Raw genomic sequence first — 25,796 nt, 5'->3', positions numbered from 1 at the left:
CATCACGCCGCCTGAGCCATACAGCACGGTACACAGGCCGGGAAGACGCCTGCATCGCTTCGTTGGAGGTAAGTAAAAGTTTTTTTGTTTTTTTTTTAGAGAAGAGAGGCACCTGAAATTGGCACATATGGGGGAAGGGGTGGAAAGAGGCACCTTATACTGGCACATATTGGGGAGAAGGAGAAATGAGGCACTTGAAACTGCCCCATATGGGGGGGAAGGGAGGGAAAGAGGCACTTTATACTGGCACATATTGGGGGGGGGAAATGAGGCACTTGATACTGGCACATATAAGGGAAGGGGGGGGAAGAGGCACCTTATACTGGCATATATTGGGCGGGAGAAAAGAGGCACTTCTTACTGACACATGGGGGCATCTATGGGGGGCATTTCTTACTGGCACATTATTTGGGGGCTTCTACTGAGGCCACAAAGAAGGGGTATTTTATATGGGGGGCTGTGTGTGGTACTACTATTATCAGGGGGTTTATCTGTTTCTGCAGTATAGTATTGGGGAGCACAGCGGCACAGTATTGGGGGTAGTAGGATGATTTGTCCAGAAGATGGGAGAATGATGGAAAAGTAGTAAACTAAGATTTTTGTCAAACTGCAGAGACGAGAAATGGCTGAAAAATGGTGTCTGGTCTGAAGGTCTGAAAGGAGAAGATGAGGAAAGAGAACATCTACATCAAAGAGACGTCACTGGATGTAAGAGGTATGAGGCGCTGTATTTCTGTAGTGACGGGATCAGGGGCGTAACGATCGTGGTGCGACAGCGACCAGGGGTGGAGGCGGGACACGGGTGTGGCTGGAGGTGGGACATGGGCGTGGTTGGAGGTGGGACACGGGTGTGGCTGGAGGTGGGACATGGGCGTGGTTGGAGGCGGGACATGGGTGGGGCCTGGAAGGGGGCCCTGCCTCCCTTCTGTTCGGGTTTGGCTTGAAGAAAAGGTGGCAACCCTAAACGCCATGCGCAAAACCCGAGCATGGTACAAAGAAGTTGTGGTCTACTTGGTGCAGGTTGCCTTGTACAACTCTTTTGTGCTGTCCCGAAGCGCTGGCAACACAGGGAAATTCCTTCAGTTCTATGAGGCAGTCCTCAAGGACCTGATCTTTTCTGACCGGGAAAGAGCAGGCCGGAGTACCTCGGGAACTGGAGGCGCCCGGATCGTCCCTGGCCAACACTTTCCAGGTGTGGTTCCCCCATACTGGAAAGAAGGGACGGTCCCAAAAAAAGTGCAGCGTGTGTAACAAGAGGGGGTAACGGAAGGACACCACCACTCAGTGTAACACGTGCCCCGATCATCCAGGCCTCTGTATTGACGGTTGCTTCAGGGAGTACCACACTTCCATGAAGTACTAAATTTATAATCCCCTTCCCCAGGGGCGGACTGACCGGTTGGGCACTTCGGACATGGTCCGAGGGCCCGGCCGGGATGGGGGCCCGCCGCAGAATAGCATAATGTATTATGCCCAGCGCCCCGATTCCGAATGTTATGCTGGCCTGGTAATGGTGGTAATCACTGACGTCACGTGCCTGCTCCGCCTGCTTCATTCATAAAGTGGGAGGAGCAGGCGCGTGACGTCAGTGAGTTGCGCTGCCGCCCGGCCTGCCTGCTACTGAGTTTGTGAGTACAGAGAGGGAGAGGATCGCAGAGGATTTCTCTTGTTCTTGTTCACATATGAAAATTAGTATTACAGTGAGCGGGGCCCGGTGCGATAGAATACAGCGACTGCACCGGGCCCCGCTGCCATTACAACATCAGATGCCGGCCCCCAGACCCTGTATTGGGGGTCATTCACTCACAGGACACTGTTATGGGGGTATCTGTGGATGACACATATATAGCATAAGGTGCTATATATGTGTCACCCACAGTGCCATCCATAGAGCCCCCACAACAGTGCCATGCACATAGCCCCCACAACAGTGCCATCCACAGAGCCCCCACAATAGTGCCATCCACAGAGCCCCCACAGCAGTGCCATCCACAGAGCCCCCACAACAGTGCCATCCACAGAGCCCCCACAACAGTGCCATCCACAGAGCCCCCACAACAGTGCCATCCACAGAGCCCCCACAACAGTGCCATCCACAGAGCCCCCACAACAGTGCCATCCACAGAGCCCCCACAACAGTGCCATCCACAGAGCCCCCATAACAGTGCCATCCACAGACCACCATTAGTTCAAAACCCACCAAAAGCACACCTTTTGGTTCAAAATATTTTTTAATTTGGCTATTCCCCACCCCTCTTGTAATTGTTCCGCTGCTTGTGGGCTGCGCGGGCATGAGTTCAGTCACTTCGGTGCCCTATCCCGTCCTGCAGCGCGTGATCCCGCGAGACCCGCCGCTGTAGGTCCTGGGTCTCGCGGGATCACGCGCCAAAGTGACTGAACTCATGCCCACGTAGCCCGCAAGTAGCAGATCAGTGGAACAAGTACAAGGTGGAGGGGACTGTTTCTAACAGAGGATCACTAATGGACGCTGAGATTAGATCACCCCATATGAGAGCATTGAATCAATGCTTTCCTATGGGGAAAAATCTGACCCTGGAGGTCATCATGCAGAGTGTGAGGACGTCCAGCGTCAGATACCGGACCAAAGGTCTGTTTTACTCCAGGAAGCCCTCAGGTGGCTGCCAGCGACTAGAGGCTGACTTATTGCTGGAACGGAAACAATGCAGTTTCTCTAGAACATTGCAGCTCGATTTGCAAAAGGGACACTGTACCCAGACCACATCAATGAGCTGAAGTGGTCTGGGTGCCTTTTGTGTTGCTTTAACTTTGAAATCTTATTAAAGATTGTGTAGGGTGTGGCTGGAGGCGGGACAAGGGTGGGGCTTGCAGCAGAACATGGGCGGGGCCTGTAAGGGGGCCCTTGATTTATTTTGCCCGGGGGCCCTGAGGGTTCTCAGTCCGCCCCTGCCCTTCCCCCATTTTTATTTATTTCAACGTCTTCACAGGAATAGCTGCAAAGTGGAGGAGAAAATTCAAAATCTCCTTTTTTTACACTAACATGTTCTTGTAGCCCCTTTTATTTCATTTTTACAAGGGGTAATAGGAGAAAACGCGCCCCAAAATTCGTAGCCCAATTTCTCCCAAGTAAGGACATACCCCATATGTGGACGTAAAGTGCTCTGCGGGGGAACTACATGGCTCAGAAGAAAAGTAGCGCCATTGCGATTTTGGTTGTCCAAAATCCCAATAGCGCTCTTTGTCTTCTGAGCCGCGTAGTTCACCCGCAGATCGCTCTACATCCACATATGAGGTATTTTCTGACTCGGGAGAAATTGGGCTATAAACTGTTGGGTGAACAAGTTCGTTTGCTCCACCATCAGATTCACAAATTGTTCACTGAAAAAAAACAAAAAATGTCATATTCAGTGAAGCCCACTGTGTCTGGATTCCTGGTTGGCCAACAAAGTCAGGGATCAAGGGCTCAAAATCCTCTGGGGTACTCCAGCCAAGTTCACCGGTAGAGGGATCAGGTGAATTTGCCTGGTGGGCTGGAAAACTAGTACGAGCCCCAGGGCTGCTCATACTAGTGTGGGCCACAGGGTTCCTGGCACGGGGGGCTCCTGGCTCCGCCTGGCGGCGTCTCCGTCGCCTTGGGGCTCATCATCATCACTAGATGATGAGGAGAACGAGGATGACAACAGGAAAGTGGGGTCATCCTCGTCCTCACTGGGGCTCTCGGAGTCGGAGAGCAGCTGGGCATATGCCTCCTCAGCCGAGAACATCCTGCGGGCCATCTTAGAACGCTAAAGGGGAGTGCGTGTGTGTGTAAAACTTTATTTAGTGTGTGTGTGGGGGGCAGTGTGTTTTTATGTATACCCTACCCTAACCCACCCTAACCTAACAAAATCCCCGAAAAATTGCTCACGGCCCAAAAACTCGCTGATCAGCGGTGGGGTGGGCGATGCGCTAACAGTGGCCAGGCGCTCTTTTACAGCTAAGAGTGCCGGCCACATTCAGCGCACCTCTGTGGGTGGGGAGAGCGGAGCTCCAGGACGTTATCTCCAGGTCAGTCCCTCCAACCAATCACAGACAATCCTCACCCTCATCCTCAGTCACCGCCACCTCACAGGATCTGCGGAGGGTGATTGGTGGTGTATATTACACCACTGATCACCCTCCTATTCCGGGTCACCGGAGACCTGAATAACCTGGAAATGCTGCAAACCGCAGGTCTTAATTGACCTGCGGTTAGCAGCAATCGCCGGTATGGGGGGGGGGGGGGGTCACAGAACCCTCCCTCGGCATTGTCACAGGGTGCCTTCTGAATGATTTCAGCAGGCGCACTGTTCCTAACACTGCCCGCCGCACAGCGGTGATCGGAAGTATGCCCTGTGTCCATAAGAGGTTAAAGAGGCTCTGTCACCAGAATTAACCCTATTAGACCATACATACTGCCTGGTAGGGCTCATTATGCTGACTATGTATGATAAATAGCTGCAGAGATTCATATGCAAATAAACAATTTGAGCACTCAGAGGCGGGCTGAATATTCTGAGCAATGCTCTATCTATAACACCCCCTGTGCTCTGCACCCCTCCCCCCATTGACTGACAGGGCTAGACACCAGGCTGACATCACAGCACCACGGGGATACCGCACATGCAGCCGTCAGCGGTGACCGCGGCAGTGCAAGGGTTAATGAGCCGGCATCAGTGTTTTCACCGATGCCGGTGCATACAGCAGGGGTCCAACTATTAGTGCCTGCCGGACCCCTGCAGCTGATCGGGCTGGAGTAGCTCCTGTGATCAGAGCGCTGTACCTGTATGGCGCTGGGATTTGTGACAGTGTTTCCAGCTATCCTACATGTACAGCGCTGGTATCCTATGGGTTAATGACATATTATTTATTATAGTATATGCTATTAAAGAAAAAAACATATGTCTTTTCTGGGGACTTCAACCTGCAAAGCCATTAATGTAACCTCCAAGCTATAACATTACCACATGGTTTTTCTATACTTAGAAGCTCTCACATAGTACTGCCATCTGTATGATCATATATTGTGTCTGTGGATAAAGCAGTAATATGTATATCAGCTTTCTGAGCAGATCTCAGTGTGGTGAAGCTATAGACACTGTGTGTATAATACACATATATACAGTAGATATGTAAAATCCAGGATACAGCTCTGTATACAGGCCCCCTTTACTATAGTGCTGCCCATGTACTCTTAATAAAATAAAAAAAAGGACTACTTACATCACACACCACTTGAATTTGACTCTGATCTAGAGCTCAATAAAATATAAAACATAAATTTTATTAATAGCCTACATGGGGTTTTGAACCCATGAAGACTGCATGCAAAGCAAGTGTCTTACCACTGAGCTATAGCTTTAGACACTGAAGTTGGTGATTTTTTTGATCTATGAGATGTTGTATAGCAAAAAACACAGTAAACCTAAGATCCCTTGCGACACTGATAAATGAAGGACGTGACTGAGATATCATCGTCACACATCATTTAAATTTGCCTTTTATCTAGGGCATAATAAAATACAAACACTTGTTAGAGGCTGAAAGGGGTTTTGAACTCAGAAAGCCTAGACATGGGGCAACAGCATTACCACTGAGCTACCAACTTGCCTTGTATAAGCTTGTGATTTTTGTTCATCTATGTGATGTAGCATACAAAACCACAGTAAAGCTAAAATGTTTTGTGACACTGAGAAGTGAAGGACGTGAGATATCAGCGTCACACGTCAGCGTCACACATCATTTAAATTTGCCTCTTATCTAGGGCATAATAAAATGTAAATATTTTTTTTGAGGCTGAAAGGGGCTTTGAACTCAGAAAGCCTGGACATGGGGCAAAAGCATTAACTCTGAGCTACCAGCTTGCCTTGTATGAGCTTGTGATTTTTGTTCATCTATGTGATGTAGCATACAAAACCACAGTAAAGCTAAAATCCTTTGCTCCCTTCCTTACCACTGAGCTATCAGCTATGCGCTCATAACACTGTAATGTGTTAGCTTACAGCATTTTAGGCACAGAGCTATAAGCTCAGCAATAGACATACTTTGGTTGTGTGATTTAGCATACAAATACATAATATATATCTATAACTCATTCTCACTTTGACCCTGACCTATGAAGAGCATAAGTCAAACTCAGATATGAGAGTCAGGTGACAGGGTCAGGTGTCAGGGTCAGGTATCAGGGTCAGGTGTCAGAGTCAGGTGTCAGAGTCAGGTGTCAGAGTCAGGTGTCAGAGTCAGGTGTCAGAGTCAGGTGTCAGGGTCAGGTGTCAGGGTCAGGTGTCAGGGTCAGGTGTCAGGGTCAGGTGTCAGGGGTCAGGTGTCAGTGTCAGGTGTCAGGGTCAGGTGTCAGAGTCAGGGTCAGGGGTCAGGGTCAGGTGTCAGGGTCAGGTGTCAGGGTCAGGTGTCAGGTGTCAGAGTCAGGTATCAGGGTCAGGTATCAGGGTCAGGTGTCACATTGGCATTATTTTGATACTTGACTATGATATCTGACCATGTCCTAAAATGAACACTGTACAAACGGACAGGCACTTTACCTTGACATACGGTCACCAGGCTCTTGGCTGCTCACATGAAGGGATGATTTTCAATTTGGATAGGCTCCACCAGGGCTTGATAGTCTTGGCCCTGGATCCCTAGTACAGCACGGCACCACAGAATGATCTGGGAATTCGGTGGCAGGATTACAGGCCGGTTATCCCGGATCCGGGCAGTACAGATTTCTCCTTTTCCATTCGCAAATTTTTGCTGAGCACACAGCACACTGATAGTCTTTTGAATGACTCTTTTAGAAGCAGGTGAAGCTGAAGGTATAGATTGGTTCACGGCCTCAAGTACCTCGGAATAACAATTTTTAAAGACATTAGTCCCTAAGATCACGGGATGTCCCCCTTTATCTTCAGCTTGCACCACAATCACACATTGCTGTGGTAAGGTGGCTTCTCCCACCTGGAGGGTAGCTCTTAGTGAGATGGTTAACTTGCTCCATTAACGCCGCCACCACATCTGTTACTGGAGCCTGGGTGGCTTGACTGGCTCTGGACGTTTTCACATCAATAATTTTTGGCTGTCAGGCCTGAGTTTCAGGGGAGCCCGCCATCCCTGTGGGCGGGTTTCGACCCAGGATACTGATGGCCAACTCTATGGAGTCCAAAAACGCACAATCTGGGTGTTGGGCCGACAGCATCCTCAGCTGGCCCTTTAAGTGTTCAGCGTTTACACCCGCAATGAACTGCTCTCTCAGAGTCTGGTCCTGGTCCTCAGCATCCCGGGGGTCCACTTGGACCACGGCCCTCAAGGTCTCTTGCAGGGACAAAGCAAAATCACGAAGTGACTCACCGGGCTGTTGCTTCCTGCTGAAAAATCGCATCTTAACTTCCGACACCGTCCTGGCTTCAAACGTGGTGCCGAGGCGATCAAAGATCTGTTCCATGTTATTTTTTTCGGAACTGGGCCAGGACATGACCTCCCTGCGGGCGGCCCCTTCTAACTGTGCTAAGAGAATCTCCATCCGTTGCTCAGCGGAGATAGGATAAAGCCGGAATAAGGCCATAATCTGGTATTTAAAGTCTTTCAGTTTGTGGGCTTCCCCGGAATATCGCGGGAACCAGGGGGCCCCAAAATAATATGGCATGGTCAGCGGCATCAGACTGGATGCTGCCGCAGCGGCGGGCACCCTGTTCTCATCTGTGTGAATTACAGAAGGCTCGCTGGGGGCCACCTGCCCTGTTTCCTCAGATGCGGACATGGCGTGGTCTATGGGGGCAAGTACTGTAGGCAGACTCACGCTGGACTTCACTCTCTCAGGCGGTTGCTAAGGGTAACCATGGAGAGGGTATGGCCCTTTAAGGAGCGGCGGAGCAGGCCAAAATTTAAATTGGATGTGCTTTTCCCGAATCAAGTCCTTTATCACTAACGAGGGACCTCCCCCCAGTCTCCCAACATGGATCGGAATCTTCCCGGTACTTGATTACAAAGGGGCCGGTTAATACAGAAGTTTTACTTACTCCGGTGATGCGCAGTCCAAGTCTCGCGAGGTACGTGATCACGTCGTGCGGAGGTCCCACGTGCAGCGTCAGGAGATAGGCGTGGCCTCTCGGAGCTTCCAGATTCGAGGTAGGCGGAATCTTCTTTTTCGCCCCAGACGGACACAACGATGGCGCAAAGATAATCCAGTCAGCTTAGGCGGCCATCTTTAAGCATAAGGGTGTCAATTCACTGACAGCAAGCGGTGACTCAGAAAGCAACAAACAGTCCACAATATACAGTTTTCACACTGCGATTGTCCACAGTTCTTTGGCCCAACAATTTTCAAATAAACAGATAGGGCATTTATCACTTAATAGGCAATTATGGCACACAGTTCAGATTCCACTATGGCGTGGAGATATTCATATCCTGTTCGTGACGCCAAAATATGCAGTACGCCAGTCCTTCAGGGGGAGCGAATGTGAGGTCACGGGGGTAGTTAACAGACTGAGGGTTACTCTTGGTACTCACAATTTGTAGAAGACACTGGGCAGGCGTACAGCAGTGATGGAGAGGCTGGCACATGGATCCTCTGGGACACTCTCTGTATTTAGGGACCAGGCCAGGTGGTAGGTGAGGTGCCCTGGATGTTGGAAGTTTAGTGTGCCGGTGGCAAGATCCCTTATAGTTTGTGACGCCAGTGTCGGTAACGGTGACACACCGATTTGTTGTAGGAATAATTGAGGTACACACAGTTGTAGTGAACCAGAACTCCTTTTTACTGAACAGTTCAACTATTTACAGGCTTCAGATAAAGTTCCATATGCAGGATAATGGTATCAGGCAGGCTTGACATAAATGGCAGGTAAAATCCTAGCAAGATGACTCACAGGAAATAAACTCACAGATCAGGCTGTACTTTCTGCAGAATCCTGTCTGACTTTCTCCAAGGCCCGGATGCCTAATAGCTGGCTTTTTCCTTGGGAGGGGAACTTTCCTCTGGTATGAATCCACTTTCTGCAAATAACCTTCTGCCTTTCAGCTTTCTAGTTTGCTGGTTAAAATTAGCACTGCTCTATACTTTGTAAGATGCAGGATAACTTCAGGAGGGAACTTGTTCTCCTGGACTAACTTCTGAGCTTTTCTTACTCAGGAACCTCAGGCAGGCTAGACTGAGCTACATAGCCTCCTGGACTGGACTGAACTGACTCTTTCCTGTCTGGGCCTAACTATATATACTAGGGGGTTCCCTATCTCCCTCTACAGCTTGGGAGAAACTACACCCCTAACAGGCCTGGTACACAGGAAATAACATGAAAATATGCATTATAATGTTATACAAAACACAATAGTAATTTCACACAGGAGGTGGGGGCAACATGTTCCTTAGTAGTGCCCACCCTTACGTAGTGGGACACTACACTATGTCTTTTCGGATAAATAAAGTGGAGGTTGAGCATGCATGATGCTGTTCCATTCATTTCTACGGAGCTGCTGGAGATTCATTCCCACCATCTACAGCAAAGAAAACCCCTATCTAACTGCCTCTTTTAACACTAATATCCTGTAGCTACCATCAGTCTTGTGCCTACTACTGGCACGTGTGCCCACATTACTGTAGCAGGAGTACTGCTCAATGCCCCCAAATACTGCACTACTAAAATAAAAGTGCCAGGGTGCAGATACAGAACTAGAAGATGATGCGCCCCAAAGCAAAATTTAGCCATCAAACCTCAAAACAAAACCTGATCAGAACGTATAATTAACAGGGTTGTTCAGCCATGGAGTGTTTTTTAACTGCTTAGAATGTTATAAAATAATCCTCCACCTCTCGCTTCCCCAGTCGAGAGAGACCTGGAAGTACAGAGACCAACAAGGATGTGGAAAGCAGTGGAAGGAGAGCTATTGGTGTGTGTTCAGAAGCTTGTGCTTTTTATTAATTTAGCTGTAATTAATTGACTATTAAAGGTTATGTTTTATGATAATAGGATGACACGTTGGATTTCCTCTCCCAGACAGGCAATTTTGTTTGAAGACCACAGATGAGACCTCAAAATTAATACAAACTCTCAAACCCCAAAATTAATATAGACCTCCAGACCAGACCCAAAGTTCATACAGGCCTCAGATCAGTCTTCAAAATCATACAGGCCTCAGATCAGACCCCAAATTCATATAGACCTCACATCAGACAAAAAATTCACATAGACCTCAGATCAGACCCCAAATACAGACCCCTATTGCCTGCTGCAAGACAATAAGGCCTTCTTCAAACAAATGTAATTACTGTTTCTCCGCTCCCATCTAGTGGTGAACCTTGGCGATCACTTTTACCTACTGAAATAATAATGATCCAGGATGATGTCACTTCCTTGGAAGTGCAGCGTCTCTAGAAGTGTGGCTAAAAAGCTGAGTCGGAGAGCAGAGTTGGCTAAGAAAATAAGGTTGATACAGCTCTGGAAGACCGCAAGGAACAATAACATTTTGCTGGTTTCAAAGCAGAGCACTTGGGCCTAAGTTGACATTGCATACTAAAAGAGCATTGCTGCAGGGGAGACATTCTCTGCCAAGAGAACAAAATTGAGTCACCCTAAAGTTAAGTACTGATTTAAGCCTCATTGACACGTTCACGTCCGTGCTCAAATCCATGAACAGGGGGTCAGTGATGCATCCGTGAAGGTGCCCGTGAAGGATCTGTGTTGGGTCCGTGTGTCCGTTTTTTGCTGTCTGTGTGTAATCCATGTTTCACTGTCACTGCACAGCTGAAAAATAATTTTCACAGCATCTCTTCCTAATGATCCATGAAACACGGATGACATCTGTGTTGCATCCGTGGTCTTCACTGACCCCCATAGACTATAATGGGCATGATGGACAACATAGAGAATGCTTCCGTGCTAAAAACACAGACCGTGGTAAAAGAGTGATGTGTGAGTACACACATTAAAATAAATGGGTACGTCTTCTGTCCGTGGAAAACACATACAGCACACGTCCGTGGAACACTGACGTGTGAATGAGGCTTTACTGTGAATGAAAGGTGACTATATCCATGTGGCAATGTAAAGCTATACAATGTTTCTGGTGGCCAATTTTCCATCTACGATACTAGCAGAATTCCTAGGGCACACGTTATCACCAGATTCGGCATTACTGCAGTTTTCCTAACCAGTCCCATAATATCTATTCCGATACACAGAGTGTTTTTTACATTTCAGCAGCTGCACATTTATATCGAGCTTCTAAATGAAAAAGCACAGCAGCGCGAGACATCGCAGACAAGTAGAAGAATGCATACTGAATTCCAATATGAACTCAATTTTGCAACTTCTAATTTAGATGTCATTTGTAAATGTATCTAATTGGGAATGATGGAGCTGTGTAGTTCCGGTACCAGTTTTTGGTGTTGGAGCTGCTCTGAAACAGTTGATTAGTGGAGGATGCGGGATGTCATAGCTGAGCAGTGTCGTAACTTCAATGGAGGCCGATAACACAGCTGCCACAGGGCTGCTAATATATATAGTATATACAGTACAGACCAAAAGTTTGGACACACCTTCTCATTCAAAGAGTTTTCTTTATTTTCATGACTATGAAGGCATCAAAACTATGAATTAACACACGTGGAATTATATACATAACAAACAAGTGTGAAACAACTGAAAATATTTCATATTCTAGGTTCTTCAAAGTAGCCACCTTTTGCTTTGATTACTGCTTTGCACACTCTTGGCATTCTCTTGATGAGCTTCAAGAGGTAGTCCCCTGAAATGGTCTTCCAACAGTCTTGAAGGAGTTCCCAGAGATGCTTAGCACTTGTTGGCCCTTTTGCCTTCACTCTGCGGTCCAGCTCACCCCAAAACATCTCGATTGGGTTCAGGTCCGGTGACTGTGGAGGCCAGGTCATCTGGCGTAGCACCCCATCACTCTCCTTCATGGTCAAATAGCCCTTACTTTCAAAGTTTTCCTAATTTTTCGGCTGACTGACTGACCTACATTCCTTAAAGTAATGATGGCCACTCGTTTTTCTTTACTTAGCTGCTTTTTTCTCGCCATAATACAAATTCTAACAGTCTATTCAGTAGGACTGTGTATCCACAGCTGTGTATCCACCTGACTTCTCCTCAACACAACTGATGGTCCCAACCCCATTTATAAGGCAAGAAATACCACTTATTAAACCTGACAGGGCACACCTGTGAAGTGAAAGCCATTTCAGGGGACTACCTCTTGAAGCTCATCAAGAGAATGCCAAGAGTGTGCAAAGCAGTAATCAAAGCAAAAGGTGGTTACTTTGAAGAACCTAGAATATGACATATTTTCAGTTGTTTCACACTTGTTTGTTATGTATATAATTCCACATGTGTTAATTCATAGTTTTGATGCTTTCAGTGTGAATCTACAATTTTTATAGTCATGAAAATAAAGACAACTCTTTGAATGACAAGGTGTGTCCAAACTTTTGGTCTGTACTGTATAGATATATATATATATATATATTAGAGATGAACGAATTTCTGCTTATGAAATTTGTTCACACTTCTTTTGGTGGTAAAAGGTGAATTGCGTTATGGATTCCGTTTCCATAACGCAATTCTATAACGGAATGCCTTTAGAGGCTTCCGTTATGGATTCCATCATAGAATTGCATTATGGTCTGTGGTAACGGAATCCATACCGCCATTCATCTTTTACCACCAAACGAAGTGTGAACGAATCCAAAATATGAAATTCGCTCATCTCTAATATATATATACACTCACCTAAAGAATTATTAGGAACACCTGTTCTATTTCTCATTAATGCAATTATCTAGTCAACCAATCACATGGCAGTTGCTTCAATGCATTTAGGGGTGTGGTCCTGGTCAAGACAATCTCCTGAACTCCAAACTGAATGTCAGAATGGGAAAGAAAGGTGATTTAAGCAATTTTGAGCGTGGCATGGTTGTTGGTGCCAGACGGGCCGGTCTGAGTATTTCACAATCTGCTCAGTTACTGGGATTTTCACGCACAACCATTTCTAGGGTTTACAAAGAATGGTGTGAAAAGGGAAAAACATCCAGTATGCGGCAGTCTTGTGGGCAAAAATGCCTTGTGGATGCTAGAGGTCAGAGGAAAATGGGCCGACTGATTCAAGCTGATAGAAAAGCAACGTTGACTGAAATTACCACTCGTTACAACCGAGGTATGCAGCAAAGCATTTGTAAAGCCACAACATGCACAACCTTGAGGCGGATGGGCTACAACAGCAGAAGACCCCACCGGGTACCACTCATCTCCACTAAAAATAGGAAAAAGAGGCTACAATTTGCACGAGCTCACCAAAATTGGACTGTTGAAGACTGGAAAAATGTTGCCTGGTCTGATGAGTCTCGATTGCTGTTGAGACATTCAAATGGTAGAGTCCGAATTTGGCGTAAACAGAATGAGAACATGTATCCATCATGCCTTGTTACCACTGTGCAGGCTGGTGGTGGTGGTGTAATGGTGTGGGGGATGTTTTCTGGGCACACTTTAGGCCCCTTAGTGCCAATTGGGAATCGTTTAAATGCCACTGGCTACCTGAGCATTGTTTCTGACCATGTCCATCCCTTCATGAGCACCATGTACCCATCCTCTGATGGCTACTTCCAGCAGGATAATGCACCATGTCACAAAGCTCGAATAATTTCAAATTGGTTTCTTGAACATGACAATGAGTTCACTGTACTAAAATGGCCCCCACAGTCACCAGATCTCAACCCAATAGAGCATCTTTGGGATGTGGTGGAACGGGAGCTTCGTGCCCTGGATGTGCATCCCTCAAATCTCCATCAACTGCAAGATGCTATCCTATCAATATGGGCCAACATTTCTAAAGAATGCTATCAGCACCTTGTTGAATCAATGCCACGTAGAATTAAGGCAGTTCTGAAGGCAAAAGGGGGTCCAACACCGTATTAGTATGGTGTTCCTAATAATTCTTTAGGTGAGTGTATATATATATTTATATATATATATATGTATATATATATATATATATATATAGATAGAGAGAGAGAGAGTATTTGATATATTTGGTTTTTGCATGCTTGACATTCCTGTCAAAACCATGTATACAGTGCCTTGAAAAAGTATTCATACCCATTGAACTTTTCCACATTTTTTCACGTTACACCCACAAACTTAATGTATTAGGATTTTATGTAATAGAACAACACAAAGTAGCAGGTATGTGTGAAGTAGAAAGAAATTGATACATGGTTTTCAAAAATTTTTATAAAATAAAATCTGGAAAGTGTGACGTGCATTTGTATTCGTCCCCCCTGAGTCGATACTTTGTAGGACCACCTTTCGCTGCAATTGCAGCTGTAAGTCTTCAGCTTTTCACATCTAGAGGCTGAAATGTTTGCCCGTTTTTCTTTGTAGAATACGGTAGCTGAAGCTCAGTTAGATTGGATGCAGAGCATGTGTGAACAGCAATTTTCAAGTCTTGCCACAGATTCTGAATGGGATTTCGGTCTAGGCTTTGACGGTGTACAGAGGGCTAAATACAAATGCACGTCACACTTTTCAGATTTTTATTTTTTTTAAATTTGGAAAACCATGTATCATTTTCTTTTCACTTCACACATACACTGCCTGTCCAAAAAAAAAGTCGCCACCAGGATTTAACTAAGCAAATAATTATGAGTATCCTGTTGGATAATTACTGCATGGGCGATTATCTTTCAGCTGGCAATAAGTTATTTAACCCCAACTGGTGCTTCTTATTTCTTAAACAACCATGTCGAAAGACACATCTCGTGGTCATGGAAAAGATGCTAGTCTGTTTGAGAAGGGTCAAATCATTGGCATGCATCAAGCAGAGAAAACCTCTAAGGAGATTGCAGAAACTACTAAAATTGGGTTAAGAACTGTCCAACGCATTATTAAAAACTGGAAGGATAGTGGGGACCCATCGAATTCGAGAAAAAATGTGGCGGAAAAAAAATCCTGAATGATCGTGATCGGCGATCACTTAAACGTTTGGTGAAATCGAATCGAAGAAAAACAACAGTAGAACTCAGGGCTATGTTTAATAGTGAAAGTAAGAGCATTTCCACATGCACAATGTGAAGGGAACTCAAGGGATTGGGACTGAACAGCTGCGTAGCCGTAAGAAAACCACTAATCAGTGAGGCAAACCAGAAAACAAGGCTTCAATTTGCTAGGGAGCATAAAGATTGGACTCTGGAGCAATGGAAGAAGGTCATGTGGTCTGATGAGTTCAGATTTACCCTGTTCCAGAGTGATGGGCGCATCAGGGTAAGAAGAGAGGCAGATGAAGGGATGCACCCATCATGCCTAGTGCCTACTGTACAAGCCTGTGGGGGCAGTGCTATGATCTGGGGCTGCTGCAGTTGGTCAGGTCTAGGTTCAGCAACAGTATGTGCTCCAAGAATGAGGTCAGCGACTACCTGAACATACTGAATGACCAGGTTATTCCATCAATGGATTTTTTCTTCCCTGATGGCACGGGCATATTCCAAGATGACAATGCCAGGATTCATCGGGCTCAAATTGTGAAAGAGTGGTCCAGGGAGCATGAGACATCATTTTCACACATGGATTGGCCACCGCAGAGTCCAGACCGTAACCCCATTGAGAATCTTTGGGATGTGCTGGAGAAGGCTTTGCACAGCAGTCAGACTCTACCATCATCAATGCAAGATCTTGGTGAAAAATTAATGCAACACTGGATGGAAATAAATCTTTTGACATTTCAGAAGCTTATCGAAACAATGCCACAGCGAATGCGGGCCGTAATCGAAGCTAAAGGTTTTTTTTGGTGGCAAATTTTTTTTGTGGACAGGCAGTGTAGTTGCTACTTTGTGTTGGTCTATCACATAAAATCTCAATAAAATATATTTATGTTTGTAAGTGTAATGTGAAAAAATGTGGAAATGTTGAAAGGGTATGAATACTTTGTCAAGGCACTTTAAAGGGGTTGTCCGGGATCAAATTATTATAATTTTTTTTAGTGTACTCCCTATTAACAGCTGAATCAAGGTCCCCCATATGTTTTTAAGTATTTTCACCTTTTCTATATTGCTCATACGGTCCCCCCACGCTTTGTTTACACCTATGTTTATTTTTTCCTACCTTCCTGCCGCACTGCGGTTCCCAGCACAGCGCGGCATCACGTGGTTTCATCTCCGCCGTGACTCCACCCCCTAATTAATATTCAGTGCTCTGCCTCTTTCATTCATAATAAAGCGCCCTGCCCGGTGACGTCACCGGATCGGATGGGCGTGGCTTAGTGCGGTTGGTTTCCGCCTTGTTGCCGCCTTGTTACCGCCCATCCAGGCACTTTGAATAATTCATGTGGCTGAGGGTGACGTCACCGGGCTCCCTGGGAAGCGGAAGAAGAGGCTTCACTCGGCAGAAAGGGACCCGGTACGTCACCGAGTCTTGGAAACACAGCGCTTCCAGCTGAGAGTTGGAGATTTGAAAACTGGGCATTAGAAATGTCGGGTAAAGGTAGGACAGGCACGATTGTAACATTTAGGGCATTGTTGTACACATACTCCAATCTTCCCAATCCCGGACAACCCCTTTAACTATAGTGAGGAGCCTACAGGGGCGAGGTGCTTTTGTATTAACAATTCCTGTTCGAACCTTATAGGGCATACTATATAACCAGCAGTATATATTACTATAAAAACACTATTAGAGCTGCTGGGACTGATAGTTCTATGATTGCAGTTATTGCTGGACATATGTTATATAGAGATATCGCGAACATAAAATTTTCCGTTCGTGAACGGCGAACGCGAATTTTTTTTTTCGCGAACGGGCGAACCGGGCGAACCGCCATAGACTTCAATAGGCAGGCGAATTTTAAAACCCACAGGCAGGGCCGGTGCAAGGATTTTTGTCAACACAAGCGAATCTACATTTTGGCGCCCCCCCACCCATCATTCACATTTCTGCACCTCATGATTCATGTCCATTTCTTGCCCCCCCCCCCATCATTTCACATTTCTGCCCCTCATGATTCATGTCCATTTCTTGCCTCCCCCCATCATTCACATTTCTGCCCCTCATGATTCATGTCCATTTCTTGCCTCCCCCCATCATTTCATATTTCTGCCCCTCATGATTCATGTCCATTTCGTGCCCCCCCATCATTCACATTTCTGCCCCTCATGATTCATGTCCATTTCTTGCCCCCCCCCATGTGCTAATATCATAGTGCCATCCTCTCCCCCTGCCCCCTAATGTGCCAGTATCAAGTGCCTCTCTCCTTCCCCCTCCATGTGCCAGTATCATGGCGCCAATAGCCCCCCCCCCCCCCCGGCAGTAAAGTAACAGTCCGGTATTTAAAAAAAACACTTTCATACTTACCTCCATGTCAGCGATGCGATGCAGCCTCTTTCTCTTCCTGTGCTCCCACCAGCCTCTAGTGTTGAAGATTTGGTGCTCGTGTTCTTGATTAACATGTCTTTCAGAAAAGTTTCTCCTGGGATTCGAACTCACGACCTTTTCACATCAGTGGCAAGGCATTTACCCACACAGCTATGACAGCTGTATAGCCAGCTACCTGGGCTGCGGGTTAGCAAGTTAATTGTTTGCCGCCCCCCCCCCCCCCCTTCTCTGCGCCTTATGATAGAGCCGGCCCTGCCCACAGCGACTCTTTCTGGCCACAATAGTGATGGAAAAGTTGTTTCAAGGGGACTAACACCTGGACTGTGGCATGCCGGAGGGGGATCCATGGCAAAACTTCCATAGAAAATTACATAGTTGACGCAGAGTCTGGTTTTAATTCATAAAGGGCATAAATCACCTAACATTCCTAAATTGTTTGGAATAACGTGCTTTAAAACATCAGGTATGATGTTGTATCGATCAGGTAGTGTAAGGGTTACGCCCGCTTCACAGTGACAGACCAAACTCCCCGTTTAACGCACCGCAAACAACCGCAAACAGTCCATTTGCACAACCGCAAACTCCTCATTTGCACAAGGATGGATACCAAGCTAGCCATGTCCCGTTCCTTGTCCTCACTGACGTCATTGAAGGTCTCTTCCTCTACCCAGCCACGTACAACACCAAGGGTCTCCGAAAGGTGACAACAAGCCACCTGGGACGCCTGCTGTGGTTGGTCTTTCACCTCCTCAAAGCCACCTTCCTCTTCTGATTCCTCTTCTTCAGACTCCTCTCTCTGCGTTGCCTCTCTCTGCGTTATTATAAGGTGTGTTAAGTAGTACTATTCCTATCAGTTTAATCCCTGTTACATCCCCTATCAGGGGACATGTATAGGAAATCGATTTTAGGAACCCGGAGATGGAAAAAGATGCTTGGTCGGTCCTCCGACTTCCAATTTGGGGCACTGCGCGTGCAATCTACAGTACTGTAACACCAGATAGGAGCGGTGTGTTAAGTAGTACTATTCTTATCAGTTTAATCCCTGTTATGTCCCCTATCAGGGGACGTGTATATGGAATCGATTTTAGGAACCGGGAGATGGAAAAAGATGCTTGGTCGGTCCTCCTACGTCCAATTTAGGGCACTGCGCGTGCAATCTACTGTGCCACCAGATAGGAGTAGTGTGTTAAATAGTACTATTCCTATCAGTTTAATCCCTGTTACGTCCCCTATCAGGGGACGTGTATGGAATAGATTTTAGACAACCGCAAAGAGTTGTCAATATAGTTGACACACTCATGACATAAATTTTATACCTCTATGACGCATCTTGGTGTAGTGATGACTGTGCTCGTGCGCACGTTTGGGAGATTGCAGGCGATAGGGGTTTTTCAAAGACTATGGTCGTGCTGAGGTAGTTCAGTGACAGTTAAGTGACCCAGAAAACAATGATTCTGCAGTGTGGGCCCATTGTTGGCCTAGTAGGCTTTAATGATCACCTTAGATGATCACAAAGAAAATTTATGTTTTTTCTATGCAAAATTATCCAGCCGATCGCTTTTGGTCTGTTCACAATGAATCAACGACCTTATCATCTGGGGTGTGCCAACATTGCCAACACACTCATAGAGGTGGTCACTTCATTGTGATACGCAAGCCCCTTCACCACAACAAGGTAACGATCACGAAGGGGAATTGACACATGTATGTGCCTTTTTTTTTGTTTGTTTTTGAAGCCACAGTGCAGCACCAGAGGCCAAATAAATTAGGCATGTACACGTGCCTGAAAAATTAGGTATTGAAAAATTGATGTTTCCCAGGCAGAAAGTGCCCTAAAACATTGCGGCTTGAACCCTAGTTGGTGGCGGATAAGTCACGCAAGTCATCCGGCATTCAGAGATAAAATACAGCAGCGTGTGGACCATTTTTAGCCCAAGGCAGCTCATCTCATCAGGCCTTTTTTAGGCCTCTTTCACACTTGCGTTGTTGGGATCCGGCATGCACTTCCGTTGCCGGAGGTGCCCGCCGGATCCAGAAAAACGCAAGTGTACTGAAAGCATTTGAAGACGGAACCGTCTTCCAAATGCTTTCAGTGTTACTATGGCACCCAGGACGCTATTAAAGTCCTGGTTGCCATAGTAGGAGCGGGGAGCAGGGGAGCGGTATACTTACAGTCCGTGCGGCTCCCGGGGCGCTCCAGAATGACGTCAGAGCGCCCCATGCGCATGGATGACGTGATCCATGCGATCACATGATCCATGCGCTTCGGGCGCCCTGACGTCACTCTGGAGCGCCCGGGGAGCCACACGGACGGTAAGTATGCTGCTCCCCCGCTCCCCGCTACACTTTACCATGGCTGTCAGGACTTTAGCGTCCCGGCAGCCATGGTAACCACTCTGAAAAAGCTAAATGTCGGCTCCGGCAATGCGCCGAAACGACGTTTAGCTTAAGGCCGGATCCGGATCAATGCCTTCCAATGGGCATTAATTCCGGATCCGGCCTTGCGGCAAGTGTTCCGGATTTTTGGCCGGAGCAAAAAGCGCAGCATGCTGCGGTATTTTCTCCGGCCAACAAACGTTCCGTTCCGGAACTGAAGACATCCTGATGCATCCTGAACGGATTTCTCTCCATTCAGAATGCATTAGGATAATCCTGATCAGGATTCTTCCGGCATAGAGCCCCGACGACGGAACTCTATGCCGGAAGACAATAACGCAAGTGTGAAAGAGCCCTTAGTCGAATGTATCGCCCACTGTCAGTCCCTTCGGGATCCATCCCTCATTCATCTTAATAAAGGTGAGGTAATCTAGACTTTTTTGACCTAGGCGACTTCTCTTCTCAGTGACAATACCTCCTGCTGCACTGAAGGTCCTTTCTGACAGGACACTTGAAGCGGGGCAGGCCAGAAGTTCTATTGCAAATTGGGATAGCTCAGGGCACAGGTCAAGCCTGCACACCCAGTAGTCAAGGGGTTCATCGCTCCTCAAAGTCTCAATATCTGCAGTTAAGGCGAGGTAGTCTGCTACCTGTCGGTCGATTCATTCTCTGATGGTGGACCCCGAAGGGCTGTGGCGATGCGTAGGACTTAAAAAGCTCTGCATGTCCTCCATCAACAACACGTCTGTAAAGCGTCCTGTCCTTGCCGGCGTGGTCGTGGTAGGAGGAGGATTACTTTCACCTCTTCCCGTGTTAGATTCCCATTGTGCTGTGACATCACCCTTATACGCTGTGTAAAGCATACTTTTTAATTTATTTTGGAACTGCTGCATCCTTTCCGACTTCCGGTAATTCGGTAACATTTCAGGCACTTTCTGCTTATACCGGGGGTCTAGTAGCGTGGCCACCCAGTACAGGTCGTTCTTCTTCAGCCTTTTTATACGAGGGTCCCTCAACAGGCACGACAGCATGAAAGACCCCATTTGCACAAGGTTGGATGCCGAGCTACTCATGTCCCGTTCCTCGTCCTCAGTGATCTCACTGAAGGTATGTTCTTCCCCCCAGCCACGTACAACACCAAGGGTACCAGATAGGTGACAACGAGCACCCTGGGATGCCTGTTGTGGTTGGTCTTCCTCCTCCTCCTCAAAGCCACATTCCTCCTCTGACTCCTCTTCCTCACACTCCTCTTCCAGCGTTGCCACAGGTCCAGCAAGCGATGCTGATAAGGCTGTTTCTGGTGGTGATGGTGATCACAACTCTTCCTCTTCACGCTCATCTACAGCCTGATCCAGCACTCTTCGCAGGGCACGCTCCAGGAAGAAAACAAATGGGATGATGTCGCTGATGGTGCCTTCGGTGCGACTGACTAGGTTTTTCACCTCCTCAAAAGGACGCATGAGCCTTCAGGCATTGCGCATGAGCGTCCAGGGGGCAAGGAGGACAGCAGTGGTTGACGTGGTTGAAGATGCTGGACCAGGAGGAGGATGGCGGCTTTGAGTTTGTGTGCTGCTTGTACTCATGTGTTGATCCCATAGGCGTTTGTGATGTGCGATCATGTGCCTTCACAAAGCAGTTGTACCTAGGTGGGTGTTGGACTTCCCACGACTCAGTTTCTTTTGGCAAAGGTTGCAAATGGCATCACTGTTGTCAGAGGCAGACACACAAAAAAAATGCCACACTGCTGAGCTCTGCAATGACGGCATTCTGGTGGTGCTTCCAACTTGTCTCCTCCTCCTCTCTGTCTCCCCATCTGAACTTTCCCCCTGTTCTTCTTCTCTTCGAGCGGGCACCCACGTGACATCCACGGACACATCGTCATCATCAACCGCTTCACTTGTATCTGACAACTCAGCAAAGGAAGCAGCAGCGGGTACAACATCATCATCATCACACGTCCATGTGTGTAATGCTGCCTGACTGAGACATATCCCTGTTATCTACATCCTCTGGCAATAATGGTTGCGCATCACTCATTTCTTCCAACTGATGTGTAAATAACTCCTCTGACAGATCAAGTAAAGCGGCTGTGGTGCTAGTGTTGGTGGCGGCGGCAGGCGGGCGAGTGGTAACTTGAGAGGTGCCCGAAGCTGAGCTGGAGGAGGATGGTGCGTCAAGGTTCCGAGCGGAAGCTGTAGAAGATTGGGTGTCCTGTGTTAGCCAGTCAACTATGTCCTCAGAACTTTTCGAGTTCAGGGTACGTGGCCTCTGAACACTGGGCATTATTCTAGGGCCAAAGGGAATCACAGCACCACGACCACGTTTTTTTTAGATTCGTTAAGTTGTACTATGCGTGCAAGCTACTGTGACACCAGATATGAGTTGCGCTGAAGTGACACTATGAACTTTCAGCTGGGCCTTAAACACACAAACACGTGTGTGCAACTGACAGCTATTTATTCACAGTCAAAATTGTTGTTTTTCTTTAAATGTAATCGAATGTGACACCAGATATGATTTGCGCTGGTGACACTATGCACTTGTAGGGCATGAAACACACGCGCGTGTCGGCAACTGACTGCTATTATATTACAGTCAAAAAAGTATTTTTTTTTTAAATGGAATCGAATGTGACACCAGATATGAGTGGTGGCACTGGGCAAGTGGGCACAGTATACACTGTGAGCCCGACACACACGCTGGCAGGCAACTGCAATTAGATTACACAGGAAAAAAAAAAGCAGACTGATGTTCTAGCCCTAAAAAGGGCTTTTTGGGGTGCTGTCCTTACAGCAGAGATCAGATGAGTCTTTCAGGACTGTAGTGGACACTGAATACACTAGCCTAGCTATCGATTTCCCTATTAAATCAGCAGCAGCTACACTGTCCTCCTCTCACTAAGAATGCAGCTTCCGAATGAATCTAAAATGGATGCTGTCCAGGAGGTGGGAGGGTCTGGGAGGGAGGGTCTGCTGCTGATTGGCTGGAATATGTCTGCTGACTGTGAGGTACAGGGTCAAAGTTTACAAAATGATGATGAATAGGGGGCGGTACGAACATCGCATATGTTCGCCCGTCGTGGCGAACGCGAACAAGCTATGTTTGCCGGGAACTATTCGCCGGCGAATAGTTCGGGACATCTCTAATGTTATATTACAATATGAGCTACTAGTGTGTCATGGCATATTATAGCATCCCTGTGCAGGTTCTCCCCACCCATTAAAATGGGGACAAGGCTTATCTGGAATGCCCCTTTTCCCCAGGGGGTCCAGAGCCGATGCACGGGGCTATCCTCTGTGAGACTTACAACCTTGGTTCTAATGCAGTGACATCTTTCTTACTGCTCCAGTTCTATCAATGTCACTGACACCATACTAACCACTCCTCTAAAGAAATACACCATAGGGAATTCAAAGTAAGGTGTAGTATAAAAAAATAAGAGTCCCTTATTGACATAATTTTTTAAGGGGTTTTCCATAGCAACTACTAAAACTGGGAGGATTGCTGGGACTTGCAGTTCTACTGCAGCAACCTTTTTCTGACTGATTCTAGGGAAGTATAGACTATATAGCAATGTCATCATTTTCTGTACACATTAAATAATATAAAGGTGGGTAATCGCTATAGATCACAGACTGATAAGAAATGCTGGGACTTACAGTTCTACCAATAATTGGCTCCCTTAAAGAGAGACAATGTGCAGTAATGAGTTAGAATTCACGAGAACCTTAAGGTACCTTTACACGGGGCGATGAATGGTAAAGTTGAGTGACGAACGAGTCCTTTCTTGGTGTGGTGAACGTCTCAACAATGACCCTTTAGACGCGCCGATTATCGTTCAGAAAATCGTAATTTTGATCGCATAGTCCATAGTTTGGAAAGAAGACTGTTCCATTTACACAAAGCAAAATTTGAGTGGCGTGCAGTGAACGATTCCTGTTTACACGTATAAAATTGTTAACGTCCAATGACGATTTTTGTGCCCACACAAACGATCGAACCAACGAGAAATCAACTGATTGTCTATAATCGCACAGTTTCGCTCGATTTACTGATAATTTACATGATAATCAGCGTGTGTAAAGGTACTTTATTGACATACTGCCTGACTATGGTGACTATAGATAGATTAGACCAGGGATGCCCAATCTGCGGCCCTCCAGCTGTTGCAAAACTCCAACTCCCAGCATGCCCAGATAGCCTACAGCTATCAGTCTACAACAGGGCATGGTGGGAGTTGTAGTTTCACAACAGCTGGAGGGCCACAGGTTGTCCATCCCTGGATTAGACGATTAGAGATTGTTGGGGCTTACATCAGTGGCAGACATACTATTAGTGCAACCTGGGCAGGTGTACAGGGGCTCAGTAGGTAAGGGGACCCACTACCATCCTGAAGTAAGTCCCTACTGTCTATTGCAGGTACTGTAAAGGACTTGATAATGAATCTCATAGGAGACCAAAGCGACCATATGGGGTCTTCTGTCTGGGTCTGCCCTTGATTTACACAAGTTATTCCATGGCATATCTATATATATAAAGAAGGATCTATATATGTGTGTGTGTGTATACAGTGGATATAAAAAGTCTACACACCCCTGTTAAAATGTCAGGTTTCTGTGATGTAAAAAAATGAGACAAAGATAAATCATTTCAGAACTTTTTCCACCTTTAATGTGACCTATAAACTGTACCACTCAATTGAAAAACAAACTGAAATCTTTTAGGTGGAAGAAAACAAAAAAAAAACTAAAATAATGTGGTCTTATAGCTGGGGATGTAGCTTTGTTCAGAATTAAGCAATCACATTCAAAATCATGTTAAATAGGAGTCAGCATACACCTGCCATCATTTAAAGTGCCTCTGATTAACCCCACTGCTGCTCTAGTTGGTCTTTCCTGAAATTTTCTTAGTCGCATCACACAGCAAAAGCCATGGTCCACAGAGAGCTTCCAAAGCATCAGAGGGATCTCATTGTTAGAAGGCATCAGTCAGGAGAAGGGTACAAAAGAATTTCCAAGGCATTAGATATACCATGGAACACAGTGAAGACAGTAATCATCAAGTGGAGAAAATATGGCACAACAGTGACATTACCAAGAACTGGACGTCCCTCCAAAATTTATGAAAAGACGAGAAGAAAACTGGTCTGGGAGGCTACCAAGAGGCCTACAGCAACATTAAAGGATCTGCAGGAATATCTGGCAAGTACTGGCTGTGTGGTACATGTAACAACAATCTCCTGTATTCTTCATATGTCTGAGCTATGGGGTAGGGTGGCAAGACAAAAGCCTTTTCTTACGAAGAAAAACATCCAAGCCAGGCTACATTTTGCAAAAACCCACCTGAAGTCTCCCAAAAGCATGTGGGAAAAGGTGTTATGGTCTGATGAAACCAAGGTTGAACTTTTTGGCCATAATTCCAAAAGATATGTTTGGTGCAAAAACAACACTGCACATCACCAAAAAACACCATACTCACAGTGAAGCATGGTGGTGGCAGCATCATGCGAAGGGGCTGTTTTTCTTCAGCTGGAACTGAGGCCTTAGTTAAGCTAGAGGAATTATTAACAGTACCAAATACCAGTCAATATTGGCACAAGACCTTCAGGCTTCTGTTAGAAAGCTGAACATAAAGAGGAACTTCATCTTTCAGCATGACAACGACCCATAGTATACATCCAAATCAACAAAGCAATGGCTTCACCAGAGGAAGATTACAGTTTTGGAATGGCCCAGCCAGAGCCCAGACCTGAATCCGATTAAAAATCTGTGGGGTGATCTGAAGAGGGCTGTGCACAGGAGATGCCCTCGCAATCTGACAGATTTGGAGTGTTTTTGCAAAGAAGAATGGGCAAATCTTGGCAAGTCAAAATGTGCCATGCTGATAGACTCATACCCAAAAAGACTGAGTGCTGTAATAAAATCAAAAGGTGCTTCAAAAAAGTATTAGTTTAAGGGTGTGCATACTTTTGCAACCATATTATTTTATTTTTATATTTTTCCTTCCCTCTACCTAAAAGATTTCAACGCAACCATCGATTTCAACGAAACTTCGTATACA

This window comes from Bufo bufo, chromosome 2 (assembly GCF_905171765.1).
Source record: "Bufo bufo chromosome 2, aBufBuf1.1, whole genome shotgun sequence".
NCBI lineage: Eukaryota > Metazoa > Chordata > Amphibia > Anura > Bufonidae > Bufo > Bufo bufo.
This window is presented reverse-complemented; position numbering follows the sequence as displayed.